This window comes from Meles meles, chromosome 5 (assembly GCF_922984935.1).
Source record: "Meles meles chromosome 5, mMelMel3.1 paternal haplotype, whole genome shotgun sequence".
NCBI lineage: Eukaryota > Metazoa > Chordata > Mammalia > Carnivora > Mustelidae > Meles > Meles meles.
In genome coordinates, this window is record NC_060070.1 from 26,627,142 (window position 1) to 26,644,667 (window position 17,526).

Below are 17,526 nucleotides of genomic sequence, written 5' to 3' on the forward strand. Positions count from 1 at the left end.
AATATTTCATGTTTTCTGAGAACATTTCTATATACAGTACTTCACTGCTCATTTGCTTATTTATTTATTCAGCAAATATTTATTAAGTGCCTACTACATGTCATGCAGAGAATCAGTAGTGAACCAACATCAGATAAAGTCCTGGTTCTCCTGAGGTTTATATGCTGGTATTGGAGATAGGCAGAAAGATAGACAACTAGCCAACTAGCCAGCCAGCCAGATATCAGATTCTTATTAACAACAAGCCTGGATAGGGATAGAACTAAGTGCAGGGAAGGCAGGTTCTGCCTCAGATAAAGTGGTCAGAGAAGGTTTCTCTGAGGGGATGAGCAGAATCTTAAATGGGAATAGCTGGAAAAATGTGACCCAGGCAGAGAGAAGTTTAAGGGCAGATACCCCCAAGGGAAAAACATGCTTAGGTGTCCTGGGAATAGCCAGGAGGATGCACAAGTTGAGAGAACAAATGCAGTTGGAGAGTTGGTGGGAAAAGATGGTGTGGATGATACAAAATCTTGTAGGCCATGATAATGCCATGGACCTTGATCTACGGAAGAAATGGATTTATATCTATGGAAAGATACTGAGAGGTTCTGAGTAGAAGAGTGACAAGACATGATTTGCATTTTAAAAGAATTTCTGACTGTCATGTGGAGAATAAGATTTGGGGAGCATAGGTAGAAGCCTGGAAACCAGGTAGGAGGCTATTGGAGTGATCTAGGAAAGAGATGAAAGGGGTTTGGCCTAGGATGATAGACAAAGGAGGTGCACGGAGCCCTGTTCAGACAGAGGTCATATTTTGAAAGTTAAAGTCAATAAGATCCATTGCTAGATTGAATGTAGTTATATGAGAGAAAAAGAATAGTCCAGAACAATTCCAGCGTTCAGTTTAAGAGCATGGCTGACTGGTGGAACCGTTCACTCAGAAGGGGAATGAGGGCAAAGTGATGGATAACAGGGCTTGAATGAGCTCAGTTATGACATATTAAAGTGAGATACCCTTTAGATGCCAAAGTGGAGAGTCTGGGTAGGTAGTTTGATATACAAGCCAGGCATTCAGTAGAGGGTTTGAGGCTGGAGGAAATAATCTGGGAATTTCTTCACATACACACTATTTAAAGCTAGAACTAGACAAGGTCACACAAGATGTGAATTCATATTAAAAAGAGAAGAGGTACAAATATCGAGCCCTGGGAACTGCCAATGTTTAGAAATAAGGAAAGGAAGAGAATCCCCATAAGAGATTAAGAAGAGAAGGAAAACAGGGAGAATGGTATCATGGATATCAACTGAGGAAAGAATTTACAGAAGGCAGGAGCAGTTCTTAAAAGTTTGAGCATAATTGCACTATGGCTATGAAAGGTGCTATTATTAGAGGAAGCTGGGTGATCAGTACACAGGAACCCTCTGAACTATTTTTGCAACTTCTGTGTGCGTCTAAAAGTATTTGAAAGTAGACATTTAAAAAAGAGTGAAAAGTGGTTTCAAGAAGAAGAGCAAACAAATTCTGCTGAGAAGACCGTTGAGAAAAGGGCTTGGGGCTGAGGATTCAGTGTGGCAGTGTGGCACTCCTGAACGAGTTTGCTAAGAGTGGGGTCATGGTGTAAAATTTCAAAGTCAGTGTTTTTAAGAGAGAAAGGTAAAAGAGGATGTCAAAAACAGTGAGCAGAGACAATTCTTTGGGGGATTTTACTGTAACAGAGATCAGAGAAACACTGTAGTAGGCAGAGGTGTAAATGGGGCCAGGAAAGTATCATAAAATACAGCCAAAAGTTGACCTTCCTACTGCTTAATTCCAACATTTCACTAGCCACCATTTCTTGTTGTGATATATTAAATCGTTTAGTTCTGACAGTTTTGCATTTTCTCTTTCCAGTCGTGAGTTTGCTTTTCTTTCCTCTCTCTCTCTCTCTCTCTTTTTTTAAAAATTGTGATTGCCCTTTAAAATTACTTCCTTTGGTTTCACTCCGCCATCACTTGGTAGTAGTTTGCATCATTTAAAGTGTCTGTTAGTTGCTCTCTTTCACAGACTGCATTTTTCTGCCCAAGAAAACATAAAACTAATTCTCAGGAATTCTAGAACTCCAAAACATCATTATGTGTGTGCACACTTGAGGTTCATATTTGTGTCCGTATGTGTAAATACGTGTGTGTTTAGCAGTTATTCAACAGAATTCATTTAGGAAACTTTGTGGAAGGAATGTGGCCCTGGGGGGTTATGATAATGCAGAAAGAATGGAGCGCATCAAGGGCTATGTGTTTGGTGACTGTGGACGCAGTGTGGCTAGTTGTGGTTGTGGCCGAATTTAATAGGCCAACTCCTTTCTGTGGCTGCTTTATCATTTTGTATCTCAAAGGACCACAGATCCTAAGTACCTCTTGTCTCCTTGAGTATCTCCTGCCAACACTTGTAACAGAAGTCCAATAGACATGGCAGGGTGGTGCTTTTTAACCAGTAGCACATATGACGCTTGCCCAAGTGTAGTGCGAGAAAATACTCAGAGAATTCCTGCTGCTTTTCTGAGAGATTCAGCAACAACAAAAGGCAAACACTGAGTTTCACAAAGCACATTAAACAGGGCAAACAGGCCTCTAATCCAATGGTTTAATTACAGTATAGGACATTCATTGCGGCAAACCATGCTTAGCATTTCAAACCACTCCATGTGTTTCTCAACAAAAAGGAAAGCTCACCCCAAACCCCACAGTGCTTCTCACACCCTGCAAAACCAATGGTGTCATAGAATAACATTCTGTTTGTTTTGTTCTTAAGTTTTTAAACCATCCCAATTTAACAAGAGCTGACTAAAATTTGGAAAGACTCTTTTTATACTTTTTTTGCATCTTCTACCCAGTCTGACCATCTGTCCTTCTGCCTGCATGCCTCCCTGCCCCCCTCCCATTTATTTATAGTCTTTTGGGGAGCAGTTTCAGGTGTAGGTTTCTAAGCTATAATTACCTCACCAGTTAAGATCATCATCAGTCCAGTCAAAGCCTCTGAAAATCATGACATTTTTAAAATTTCCCCCTTTACAGACAGTGGCTTCTGTGTACTCTATGTCCTTGGGTGTGCATACAAACTTGAAGGACATTTTGTGTATGCATGTGTTCTTAATTCACATAAATGGTTTTGTATTATTAGTTTCATTCTTCGATTTATTTTTAAAATTCATCCTTGGGTTTTATATATATATTCATTAAGTAAAGCCCATTGCTTCTAACTACTTCATGGTATTTCCTCAATATGCATCTCCATTTTTTTAGTAATAAACATCCAGTTTTCTTTCAACCCTTAATGTAGTGATCATCTTCACATATGTGCATTTACAGCATATACACAGAAGTGGAATTATTGGGTCACACAGTAAATGTATACTTTGCAAAGAACTGCCGTATTGCTCTTTAGAATGGATTTATGGCATTTCTAATTCATATGCCCGCCAGAAAGGCATGAGGGCTCTCATTTCTGTGCATCCTAACAAACACTTGATGTTATCTGACTTTGTGATTTTTTTTTAAAAGATTTTATTTACTTAGAGAGAGAGAGAGAGAGAGCATGAGCAGGGGAGGGGCAGAGGGAAAGGAAGAAGCAGACTCCCTGCTGAGCAGGGAGCCCAATTCAGGGCTCCATCCAAGGACCCTGGGATCATGACCTGAGCCAAAGGCAGATTCTTACCAAATTGAGCCACCCAGGTGCTCCTTTACTTTGTGATTTTTGCCAATCTGATAGGTGCAAAGAATTATTTCTTTTGCACTTATCTCATTACTATTTCAGTTGAAAAATTCTTTGTATTCTCACAAGATGCTCGGTTTTTCTTTCTGTGAACTGTCAATTCTTCTCCCCTCAACTCTTTTCCTGTTGGGTTCCCTTTTCTTATTGATCTTCAGGGGTTATATGAGTATTCTCATGATTAATACCTTGTTGGTTTTAGATAAGGGACTGTATGCCAGATTTATGCCTATTGTTCTAGCTTAATAATTAATAGGATACCCTTGTTATCAAATATATCCTTAAGTTTAGATGTTGCAAATATCTTTTCCCAGTCTATGACTCTTCTCTTGATGTTGTCATCGGTGTTTTAATGCCGTTAAATTTATTAATTTGTTGCATTATTGTTTATGCTTTTGAAGTCTTTTGAAGAAATCTGTTTTTAATCCAGTTTTGTATTATTGGATGCTTAGGTTTTTCTGTCCATTTTCTATTTCAGACAATGCTGTATTGAACATCCTTTATATTTCTTTGTTCATATGTGTGAGATTTTCTCTAAGTTATGTATCTGTGTGGGTGAGACTGCTGTGCCAAACAATTCCTGTCTCCTTTTATTCTGCATTCACTGTGGCTGGAATACATTCCATGGTGTCTATTACAGTTATTAGCTGGGTGCCATATAACTGGCTTCTGGCCAGTAGAATGTGTAGAAGTGATATATGATTTTTCCAGTCCTGGCTCATGAAAACTTCCCATATAGGGATCCTCCAGTGCTCTTGTCTTTTCCCTTGCTTTCTGGTCATTCAGTGAAGAACTTAAGCCTGGGTGATGGTGATGCTACCAGACAGAAATACCTTCAGACCTGGAATCACTAGATGGAAGGCCATCACTTAATATTAGATTGAGACTTATGTGAGCACAGAAAAAAATTCTGTTTAGCTGCTAGTATTTTAAGGTTGTTTTTATACTAGTATATTAATTTGCTAGGGCCACCATAACAAAATACCGCAGATTGGGTAGCATTTTTTCCCAACAGTTTTGAAGGCTAGAAGTCCAAGATCAAGGTGTTGGCACAAGTTTGGTTTCTCCTAAGGTCTTTCTCTTGGCTTGTAGATAGTTACCCTCTTGCTGTGTCCTTATATAGCCTTTCCTCTGAGTATGTGTATCCCTGGAATCTCTCAGTATGTGTGTCTAAATTTCCTCTTCTTAAAAGGACATTAGTCAGATTGAAGTAAGGCTGTCTGTACAGCCTCAGTTAACCTAAATTGCTTTCTTTAAAGGTCCTATCTCCAAATACAATCATATTCTGAGATACTGACATTTAGGGCTTCAACATATGAATTTTGGGGGACACACAAGTCCATAACAAGCAGCTAGCAATATTTACCTTGACAAATATCACTAAGCAGTGGAATTGCTAGATCCTCAGAATTTTATAAGATGTTGCAAAATTACTCTCCAAAGTACTTATATTAACTTACACTCTTACCCTTGTGCATAATTCTTTTTGCTTTACATTTTTGTCTTCATTTGGTTTTGTCAAATTTTTCATTTTTCCCAATTTGATGGGTATAAAATACGTGTACCTTTTCCTGTCCCTTTACTTTCTGCCTTCATGTATCATTTTCTTTTCACTACATAATTGTCAAAAATTTATTGATTCTAATTTATTCATTCAATTTGAGATACTTTTTTTGACTAGCAAATTTAAGCCATTTACATTTATTGCAATCACAGTTTTATTAGGACTTATGCTGCCTTTTTCATGTTTTTATTACCTAAATTCTTAGTTTTGTTGTATTTTGTTTTTCCTTTTTCTCTTGTTTTCCTCGTTTCACCTCTACATTAATCAGTCTTCTAACCATCATTTTGGAAATATTTAGATTTTTCTTATAATTATTGTGTATTTATTTTTCTTTCCTCCTCCTCCTCTTTTATATCCTCCTTCTTTTTTAAATTTAACTTAATTTAATTTTTTCCAATGATCCAAAATTCATTGTTTGTGCTCCATGCAATACATGCCCTCCATAATACCCACCACCATGCTCACCCAACCCCCCCACTCCCCCCCAAAACCCTCAGTTTGTTTCTCAGAGTCCATAGCTTTTCATGGTTTGTCTCCCCCTCTGATTTCTCCCAACTCACTTTTTCTCTCCATCTCCCGATATCCTCCATGTTTTCCTTGTGCTCTACAAATGAATAAAACTATATGATTATTGACTCTCTCTGCTTGACTTATTTCACTCAGCATAATGTCTCCCAGTCCCATCCATGTTGATACAAAAGTTGGGTATTCATCCTTTCTGATGGAGGCATAATACTCCATTGTATATATGGACCATATCTTCTTTATCCATTCATCTGCTATAGGGCATCTTGGTTCTTTCCACAGTTTAGTGATTGTGGTCATTGCTGCTATGAATACTGGGATACAGATGGTCTTTCTTTTCACCACATCTGTATCTTTGGGGTAAATACTGAGTAGTGCAATCGCAGGGTCATAGGGTAGCTCTATTTTTAATTTCTTAAGGAATCTCCACACTGTTTTTCAAAGTGGCTGTACCAACTTGCATTCCCACCAACAGTGTAAGAGGTTTCCCCTTTCTCTACATCCTCTCCAACACTTGTTGTTTACTGTCTTGTTGATTTGGCCATTCTAACTGGTGTAAGGTGGTATCTCAATGTGGTTTTGATTTGAACCTCCCTGATGGCTAGTGATGATGAATACTTTTTCATGTGTCTGTTAGCCATTTGTATGTCTTCTTTGGAGAAATGTCTGTTCATGCCTTCTGCCCATTTTTTGGACATAATTATCTGTTTTGCATGTGTTGAGTTTGAGGATCAAAATTCCACCAGCATTTTTCAAAGCACTGGAACAAACAATCCTAAAATTTGTGTGGAACCAGTAGAGACCCCAAATTGCTAAGGAAATGTTGAAAAAGAAAAACAAAACTAGGAGCATCACTTTGCCTGATTTCAAGCTTTACTACAAAGCTGTGATCACCAAGACAGCATGGTACTGGCACAAAAACAGATGTATAGACCAGTGGAACAGAGTAGAGTCCCCAGATATGGACCCTCAACTCTATGGTCAAGTAATCTTCGACAAAGGAGGAAAAAATATACAGCGGAAAAAAGCCACACTCTTCAATAAATGGTGCTGGGAAAATTGGACACCTATGTGCAGAAGAATGAAACTTGACCATTCTCTTACACAGTACACAAAGATAAACTCGAAATGGATAAAAGACCTCAATGTGAGGCAGGAATCTATCAAAGTCCTAGAGGAAAGCATAGGCAGTAACCTCTTCGACATTGGCCACAGCAACTTCTTTCAAGACATGTCTCCAACGGCAAAGGAAACAAAAGCAAGAATAAACTTTTGGGACTTCATCAAGATCAAAAGCTTCTGTACAGCAAAGGAACCAGTCAACAAAACAAATAGGCAATCCATGGAATGGGAGAAGATATTTGCAAATGACACCACAGACAAAGGGCTGATATCCAGGATCTATAAAGAACTTCATCTTCCTTCTTGTTTTTCGTGTTCTTCTTGTTTGTCTTCTTTCTCCTTTCCCCCTTCTCTCTATGTAAGCTTGCATATAGAAACTCAGGTTGTTTACTCATACTTATTTCCCATATCACTTAATTTCCTCTTCCCTTAATAATTCTTTTTTTTTTCTTGAAATATTTACTCCACATGTGTTTTCAGACTGTTTTTGTGTGATAAACATTTTTGGGTCACATAGCTGTAATAAAATCTTTATTTTGCTCCTGTAAGTAAATAATAATTTACCTGACTATAATATTCTAGTTTTATAGTTCTTTTCCTTCAACACTGAAAATATTTCTTCACTGTATTCTTGCAGCAAGGAATGTTTTTGAGAACTTTCATGTTTATCTAATTCTTGTTTCTTGGGTAGGTGATATCCTTTATTCTCCGGGAGATTTTAGAATTTTTTTTGTTTTGTTTTTCTGATGGCCTTAAATGTTACTATTAGTATTTCTAGGTATGGTTTTTAATTCTCCATACTTGTTGATATTCTCTGAGAATTTTTAATCTCAAGTATTACATTTTTCTTTAATTTTAGTGAATTTTGAACCATTATTTCTTCAAATACTTTATTCATTTTGGTTTCTTTTGATATTTCAATTTTATAAATATTGATACTTCAATTTCTTTTCTCCATATTTCCTTACTTTTTCTTAACTGTTCTTGTATCTCTTTACTTTCTCTGATGTCTGGTATACCCTTCATCTTGGTTTTCCAGATCCCAAAGATCTGCGCACTCAAGTATACATCTAATCCATTAAGAACTTTTTGCAACCAATATATTTTAATATATTGATTTTTCTTTATAACTGTTTTTTCCTTACTAATGTTTTCAATAGTTTTCTTTGATAATATATAATTTGGCTTTAAAATTTTTGGTTTTGCTGCATTATGACAAAAAAAAAAGAAATAAAGTAAGCATACAGATTGGAGGGAGAGAACCAAAATTCTCTGCTTGAAGGACATGATCATCTATACAGAAAATCCTAAATTATCTAACTACAGCAACAACAACAACAAAAGGCTCTTAGAGCTAATAAATAAGTTTTTCAAGGCTGCAAGACATGAGGTCAATATTGATATATATGTGTATGCAATATATAAATATACAAATGCATATTGTATAAAATATATACATAAGCAGGTATATGTATATGTATAAATTGTATACAAATATCCAAATATATATACTCTCATATTTGCATACTAGCAATGAAAGATCAGCAATTGATATTTTAAAATGTTCTTTTTTAAATTAAAATTTCATTTAAAATTGAAATAAATTGTTATATATAAATACATTTATATACAAATATACATATATATGTGTACTAGTAATAAGCAATCTGCAGTTAAAAATTTAAAGCCAATACCATATACAATTACATCGTTATTAAAAATACTTAGAGATAAATTTGACAAAATTATGTACAACTTGTAAACTACAGAACATTCTGAGAAAAGTCAAAGAACTAAATTTAAGAGATATGTTGTGTTTTTGAACTGGAAAAATCAACAAAGTTAAGATATTTCTTTTCAAAATAGCGTATGGATTTAAAGCAACCCCAATCAGAGTCCTATCACACTTCTTTGTAGAGACTGACAAGTTTTTTTAATTGGCGAGTGTATTCTAAAATTTATATGGAAATATAAAGTACTTAGGATGGCCGAAAAAACTTTGAAAAAGAAGACCAATATTGACAGATTGACACCAGCTTATTTTGATCTTATTATAAAGCTATGGTAATCAGTATAACATGGTATTGGCTTTTAAAGAGTCATATTTATTAATGGGAAAGAATAGAGAGTTTAAAAAGAAATACACACGTGTATTTCTTAAGTTTTGACAAAAATATCAAGGCAATTCCATGTAGAATAATAGTCTTCAACAAATGATGTTGGAACAATTAGCCATGTACAAAAAAATGAACTCCTACCCTTGCCCTTAACTCTACCCTTACCCTTACCTCATACCATGTACAAAAATGAACTCAAAATGAATCCCAAATGTAAAGCCTAAAATTATAAAACTATAAGAAAACAGGAGAAAATCTCAGTAACTTTAATGTTGATAAATATTTCTTAAATACCTCACCCAAAGCAAGAAGTAGAAAAACATAATACATAAATTAGACTTAACTCAAAAAGTTTTTGAAGTTTGCTCTTCAAAATCAGTTACAGGGACACCTGGGTGGCTCAGTTGGTTAAGCCTCTGCCTTTGGCTCAGGTCATGATCCCAGTGTCCTGGGATGGAGTCCTGCATTGGGCTACTTGATCGGCAGGGAGCCTGCTTCTCTCTCTGCCTCTGCCTGCCACTCTGCCTGCTGGTGTGTGCTTGCTCTCTCTGACAAATAAATAAAATAAAATAAAATAAAATAAAATAAAATAAAATAAAATAAAATAAAACAGAAAAACCAAAAAAACAAAATCAGTTACAAAAACAAAAAGACAAGACACTGATTACAAGGAAATTTTGACAAAATACGTATCTGACAAAACCTGTGTCTAGAATATATAATGAATTCTTAAAATTTAATACGAAGACAACCCAATGTTTTAAATGAGCAAGATATTTGAACAGATAATTCATCAAAGAAGATATAGAGATAGGAAATAAGCACATGAAAATACACTCAACATTATTAATCATTGGGGAAATGCTAACTCTAAACGGTAATATGATAATGGTAGATACCCAACAGAGAGCAAAAAATTCAGAAGGGTGTTTATATCCAAGTTTTGGTGAGGATGTAGAGCAATTGAATGTCTCCTACACTGCTGATAGGAATATAGAATAGTACAATCATTCTGAAAAACAATTTTATAGTTTCTTAAAAAGGTAAACATATGTCTGTAATACATTCAACCATTTCACTCCTTGGTATTATTGACTCAACAGAAATGAAAGCATGTGTCCACACACAAATGAAATCTTCATAGCAGCTTTATTTGTAATAGAAAAATCAGGAATCATCCAAAAGTCCATCAATAGGTGGGTAAACAAGTAGTGTTATAGCCATACAATGGAATACCACTCATCAGTAAGAAATAATGGACTAGTGATATACACAATGGCATAGATGAATTTCAAATAATTATGCTCAGTGAACAAAGCCAGACACAAAACAGTATATTGTATATTTTCTGTTCTTTAAAATTCTAGAAAAATATAAACTATTCTATAGGGACAATAAACCAGTGATTGCTTGGGGATAGAGGATGGAAGAGGAATTGGGGAGGGGGAGAATGAAGGAATTCTTGAGGGTGATGGAAATGTCTTATAGCTTGGTTGTGGTGACAGTTTCATGGATCTACAGACATGTCAAAACTTGTCAAATTATACACTCCAAATACTAGCTTATTGTACATCAATAATACTATTAAATAAATTTAAAAAACAAAATAAGACAAATTGTAAAAAGAATGTGTTACAAGGCAACAGCACTTGTAAAATGAAGATCCTTTTCCTCTCAAGGCACTTACTAATTTGATTTACAAATGTTTTTTCCCACTTGGTAGCATGTATTTTTATTCTCTTAACAGTGCCTTTCAAAGCATAAAACTTCTTAATTTTAATGGACTCCAACTTACTATTTTTTCTTCTATGGCCTCATACCTAAGAACTCCTTGCCTAATCCAAGCTTGCAATTTTTTAAGTTCTCTTCTAGAAGTTTTATGGTTTTAGGTTTTACACATAAGTCCATGATTCATTTTGGATTTTATTTTGGGTTTTATTTGTTATTTGTTTTGAGATATGGCTCAAAGTTCATGTTTTTGTACTTTGGGGATATTCAATTTTCCTAGCACCATTTGTTGAAAAAAAAAAACTATTCTTTCTTCACTGAATTCATTTTGCACTTTTGTCAAAAACCAGTTGACTATATATGTAATTCTATTTGTGAGTTCTCTAAACTGAGGCTTGAGACATAGAGGATAAACAGAAAGCAGCAGCCTAGAGCTTGCCACAGTCCCTGTGGGTTAGAAAGATAAAGACTGGCTTTCAAGGCTATCAAAGTCATGAGGAACTGAGGGACCAAGATTCCAGGTAGAAAGGGGCTTCTAAAAGGCTAATGGTCCATTCAGAGATATTTGCCCTATCAAAGAACTAGGGACAAAAATAGTTGTCCCCCTCCCAAGAGGGAAAGAGTTCTGGTTAATACTCAGGCTTTCAGATTTTAAAGGGCTACCCAGCTAAGGAGAAAAAAGCCAAATTAAATTAAAAAACAACAACAGAAATAAAACAGGCTTAGTCTCAATCCCAAAAAGGTAATCTGCTTGCCAGGAAAATATATTAAATTCACTCTGGAGAAAGACAACATCATTCCGTCTCAATTTTTCATATACAAAACCCATTTTTTTAAAAAAAGTTTTTAAACGATTTTATTTATTTATTTATTTGACACAGAGAGAGAGATCACAAGCAGGCAGAGAGGCAGGCAGAGAGAGAGGAGGAAGCAGACTCCCTGCTGAGCAGAGAGCCCTATGTGGACCTCAGTCCCAGGACCCTGAGACCACGACCCGAGTCGAAGGCAGAGGCTCAACCCACTGAACCACCCAGGCGCCCCAAAACCCATTTTTTCCATGTTATTTTATTTTATTTCTTTTCAGTGTTCCAGCATTCATTGTTTATGCACCACATTTTTAAAAATTTTTTTATTTATTTCTTATTTTTTATAAACATATAATGTATTTTTATCCCCACAGGTACAGGTCTGTGAATCACCAGGTTTACACACTTCACAGCACTCACCATAGCACATACCCTCCCCAATGTCCATAATCCCACTCCCCCTCTCCCAACCCCCCTCCCCCCAGCAACCCTCAGTTTGTTTTGTGAGATTAAGAGTCATTTATTGTTTGTCTCCCTCCCAATCCCATCTTGTTTCATTTATTCTTCTCCTACCCCCATGTTGCATCTCCATGTCCTCATATCAGGGAGATCATATGATAGTTGTCTTTCTCCAATTGACTTATTTCACTAAGCATGATACCCTCTAGTTCCATCCACGTCGTCGCAAATGGCAAGATTTCATTTCTTTTGATGGCTGCATAGTATTCCATTGTGTATATATACCACATCTTCTTTATCCATTCATCTGTTGATGGATATCTAGGTTCTTTCCATAGTTTGGCTATTGTAGACATTGCTGCTATAAACATTCGGGTGCACGTGCCCCTTCGGATCACTACTTTTTTATCTTTAGGGTAAATACCCAGTAGTGCAATTGCTGGGTCATAGGGTAGTTCTATTTTCAACATTTTGAGGAGCCTCCATGCTGTTTTCCAGAGTGGTTGCACCAGCTTGCATTCCCACCAACAGTGTAGAAGGGTTCCCCTTTCTCCGCGTCCTCGCCAGCATCTGTCATTTCCTGACTTGTTAATTTTAGCTATTCTGACTGGTGTGAGGTGATATCTCATTGTGGTTTTGATTTGTTTTTCCCTGATGCCGAGTGATGTGGAGCACTTTTTCATGTGTCTGTTGGCCATCTGGATGTCTTCTTTGCAGAAATGTCTGTTCATGTCCTCTGCCCATTTCTTGATTGGATTATTTGTTCTTTGGGTGTTGAGTTATGCACCACATTTTTAATAGAATTACGAGACATGTTAAGAAAAAATAAGCAAATAGCAAAAAACAAAGAGCAAACTTAGCCCATAGAAATAGACTCAAGGTAGATTTAAAAAAATTGAGATTATCAGGCATGGAATGTTAAATAACTATGGTTAAACCCACTCAGGAAACTTAATTACAAGATGTAGAATTTTGGCCAAGAACTAGAATCTACTTAAAAATCCAATGGAGGGGTGCCTGGATGGCTCAGTGGGTTAAAGCCTCTGCCTTCGGCTTGGGTCCTGATTCCGGGATCTTGGGATCGAGCCCCATATCGGGCTCTCTGCTTGGCAGGGAGCCTGCTTCCTCCTCTCTCTCTCTCTGCCTGCCTCTCTGCCTACTTGTGATCTCTATCTGTCAAATAAATAAATAAAATCTAAAAAAAAAAAATCCAGTGGAAATTGTAGAACTAAAAAAATACAATAAATGAAATGAGTATTTCTGCAAAACAAAAACCATCTGACCAAGCATTTGGGGAGTTTAGCAACTGTATTTATAAAAATAAATGATTTCAAGAAAGGGTGGCCCCGCAGAATTCCCAGAAAGGAGTGGCTTTCCAGAATTTTATGATTGCTATCTCATCCCTACTTTCCCACCCCTACCTCCAGATTGGCTGCTAAATTCCTCCCCTTCTTTGAGTGGAGCACTTCCAAAGGCCCACAGGCTCCCAGAGTCTCTTTCCTTCTTACAAAAAGAATCATGTTAAATTTTCTTTTCTTGGGTTTGTTTCAAAGATGAATGCTTTGTGACATGGATCTTTCCTTTCATTATTGGTCCTGCATATGAACAAGGTATAGACCATACTAGATACTCAGAAAAATGGTTATTGACTGAAAGAATAAATGAATTAAAGAATCAAAAGAGTCTTTTGCATAATAAAAAAGAACTGGCTCAAATATATATGTTTTTAAATTTTTGATCTGTTACTATGTTGGTGCATACTGAAAAGCCTGTCTAAACTTTGTACAAAAATGAGGTTGGAAAACACCTTCCAACATTTTTTTTAAGATTTTATTTATTTATTTGAAACAGAGAGAGAGATCACAAGTAGACAGAGAGAGAGGAGGAAGCAGGCTCCCTGCTGAGCAGATAGCCCAATGCAGGGCTCAATCCCAGAACCCTGAGATCATGACCTGAGCCAAAGGCAGAGGCTTAACCCACTGAGCCACCCAGACTCCCCACCTTCCAACTATTTTGTAAAAGCCAGCTCATTTGATTTTGGTGTAATGAGCAGATGTAATGATTTCTCACAAATTTCATTTGTGTGATGCAATGGGAAATAGTACCTTTTTTGTAACTTCTGCTCCTTCAAAGTGGGAGAATAATACACATGCAGAAACCCGTGCAAATACTAAACACTCAGCTCAATAATTATCACAAAGTGAACTCACCTCTGGGAGCACCACCAAGATCAAGAAAAGGAATATCAGCATCTGCCTGCCTCTCTGCCTGCTTGTGATCTCTCTCTCTGTGTCAAATAAATAAATAAATAAAATCGTTTAAAAACTTTTTTTAAAAAAATGGGTTTTGTATATGAAAAATTGAGATGGAATGATGTTGTCTTTCTCCAGAGTGAATTTAATATATTTTCCTGGCAAGCAGATTACCTTTTTGGGATTGAGACTAAGCCTGTTTTATTTCTGTTGTTGTTTTTTAATTTAATTTGGCTTTTTTCTCCTTAGCTGGGTAGCCCTTTAAAATCTGAAAGCCTGAGTATTAACCAGAACTCTTTCCCTCTTGGGAGGGGGACAACTATTTTTGTCCCTAGTTCTTTGATAGGGCAAAATCTTTCCTCCCAATCACTACACCTCTCTCCTCCGGAAACAGCCACTTTATAACTTCCAGTTCCGTAAATTAGTTTTGCCTCTTTTCTAACATACTTAAGTAGAATCATACAATTACATATATCTTTTAAAGTTGCATTACATTGTGGATTTGCATAAGCTCATTTTCTCTAAAATGTTTCCTGAAAAACAATCTATTACTAATATTGAATAGATAGATGATAGATAGATGATAGATAGACAGATAAGACAGATATTTAGACTCAGATATAGATCTATAATTCTGTAAACAAAACTGTTAGCTGAGAGGATAAATATTATAACAGATTATACTATGTACTGTCAGCCAATGAGGGTTGGTTGTATCAGTCAGTCCCATAAAGAAATCGAAATACACTTAGATGAGATTTTTTAAAAAGATTTTATTTATTTATTTGACAGAGAGATAGACACCAAGAGAGCACAAGTAGAGGGAATGACAGAGGGAGAGGGAGAAACAGATGCTCCACTGAGCAGGGATCCCAATATAGGGCTTGATCCCAGGCCTCTGGGATCATTACCTGAGCTGAAGGCAGAGGCTTAACCATTTCATCCACCCAGGTGTCCCCTTAGATGAGATTTTTAAGGGAATTTAATCACACTTAGCACAAGTGTGGGCAACATTAAAGGATGCAACAAAGGATGTTGAAGGGTCCAGGGACTTGCAAAAATGGGCAGCATTTCCCAACAGCAGTCCCGAAGATAAGGAAGAGAGAAAACAGTATGTTGGGAGTCCATTGTAAACTGGCCAGAGAAGAACCTCCTGACAGGAGGTGTACAACAATTACCAGAATCAAGATTCTGAAGCAGAAGTGAGTGAGCAAGAATCCTCCCAGGCTTTTCCTTCTCCACAGCTTCTGATGATGCAACGCAGTCCACAGAGTAATGTTCACAGCCTCCCTACCACTCCTGAGAAAAGCAAAATAGAGCAAAAGAGTAAGAACCTCACTAACGGAATTCAAATATGGGGCAGGAAAAATAAAAGAGTAAAAAAAAATTAATGAAACCTGAAATTGGTTCTTCAAAAAAATCAGCTAAGTTGGCAAGCCCTTGATTGAGGGAGAAAAAAGAGATGAGATTCAATTTACCAAAACTGGGACTGAAAGAGAGGATCTTACTACATAATGAAATAGAAAATATTCTAAGGCAATGCTATAAACAAGCAACAGAGGGAGAGGGAGAAGCATGTTCCCCTCTGAGCAAGGAGCCCCACGTGGGTCTCAATCCCAGGATCCTGGGATCATGACCTGAGCTGAAGGCAGATGCTTAACCAACTAAGCCACCCAGGAATCCCTTTAAACGATTTTATGCCAACAAATTACAGAGCCTAGATGAAATGAAAAAATTTCTAAAAAGACACAAATTACTGAAACTGGTTCAAGTAGAAATAGGAGTTAATGTAATGAAAGATTAAAAAAACAGAGAAGATCAGAAGTTGTTTTTTTAAAATGATCAACAAAATAGACAAAACTCTACCTAAATTTTTAAAATTTTATTTAAATTCAATTAATTAACATATACTATATTACTAGTTTCAGAGTTAGAGTTTAGTAATTCATCAGTTACATATAACACCCAGTGCTCATTATAGCAAGTGCCTTCCTTAATACCCATCACTCTGTTACCGCATCCCCCCACCCACCTCCTCTCCAGCTACTCTCAGTTTGTTTCCCACAGTTAAGAGTCTCTTTTGGTTTGTCTCCTTCTTTGGTTTCACCTTATTTTATTTTCCCTCCCTTCCCCTGTGATCCTGGTTTTTTTTGTTTTTTTGTTTTTTTTGTTTTTTTTTTAATTCCACAAATGAGTGAAATCATAAGACAATTGTCTTTCTCTGACTTATTTCACTTAGCTTAATACCCTCTAGTTCCATCCATGTCACTTCAAATGGTAAGATTTCATTTTTTTGATGATAGATAGATAGATAGATACACACACACAACACATCTTCTTTATCCATTCATCTCTCAGTGGACATCTGGGCTCTTTCCATAGTTTGGCTATTGTGGACATTGTTGCTGTAAACACTGGGGTGCACATGACCCTTCAGATCACTATGTTCGTACCCTTTGAGTAAATACCTAGCAGTGCAATTGCTGGGTCATAGGGTAGCTCTATTTTCAACTTTTTAAGAAGCCTCCATTACTGTTTTCCAGAGTGGCTGTACCAGTTTGCATTCCTACCAGTGCGTAAGAGCTTTCCCCCTTCTTCACATCTCACCAACACAGGTTGTTTGCTGACTTGTTAATTTTAGCCATTCTAACTGGTGTGAGGTGGTATTTCATTGTGGTTTTGATTTGTATTTCCCTGATTCTGAGTGACATGGGGCATTTTTCATGTATCTGTTGGTTATTTGTATGTCTTCTTTGAAGAAATGTCTGTTCATGTCTTCTGCCCATTTCTTGACTGGATTTTTTGTTTTGGAGGGTATTGAGTTTGATAACTTCTTTATAGACTTTGGGTACTAGCCCTTTATCTGACAAGACATTGCAAATATATTCTCCCATTCTATAGATTGTCTTTTAGTTTTGTTGACTATTTCCTTTGCTGTGCAAAAGGTTTTTATCTTGATGAAATCCCAATAGTTCACTTTTCCTTTTGTTTCCCTTGCCTTTTAAGATGTGTCTAGCAGGAATGTGCTGTGGCCAAAGCCAAAGAGGTTGCTGTGTATGTTCTCTTCTAGGATTTTGATGGGTTCTTATCTCAAATTTAGGTCTTTCATCCACTTTGAAAACTGTACCTAATTTAACCAAGGAAAAAGAGGACTCAAATTGCTAAAATCAGAAATGAAAAAAAGGGATATCACTACTGACCTTGTAGAAATAAAATGAATTATAAG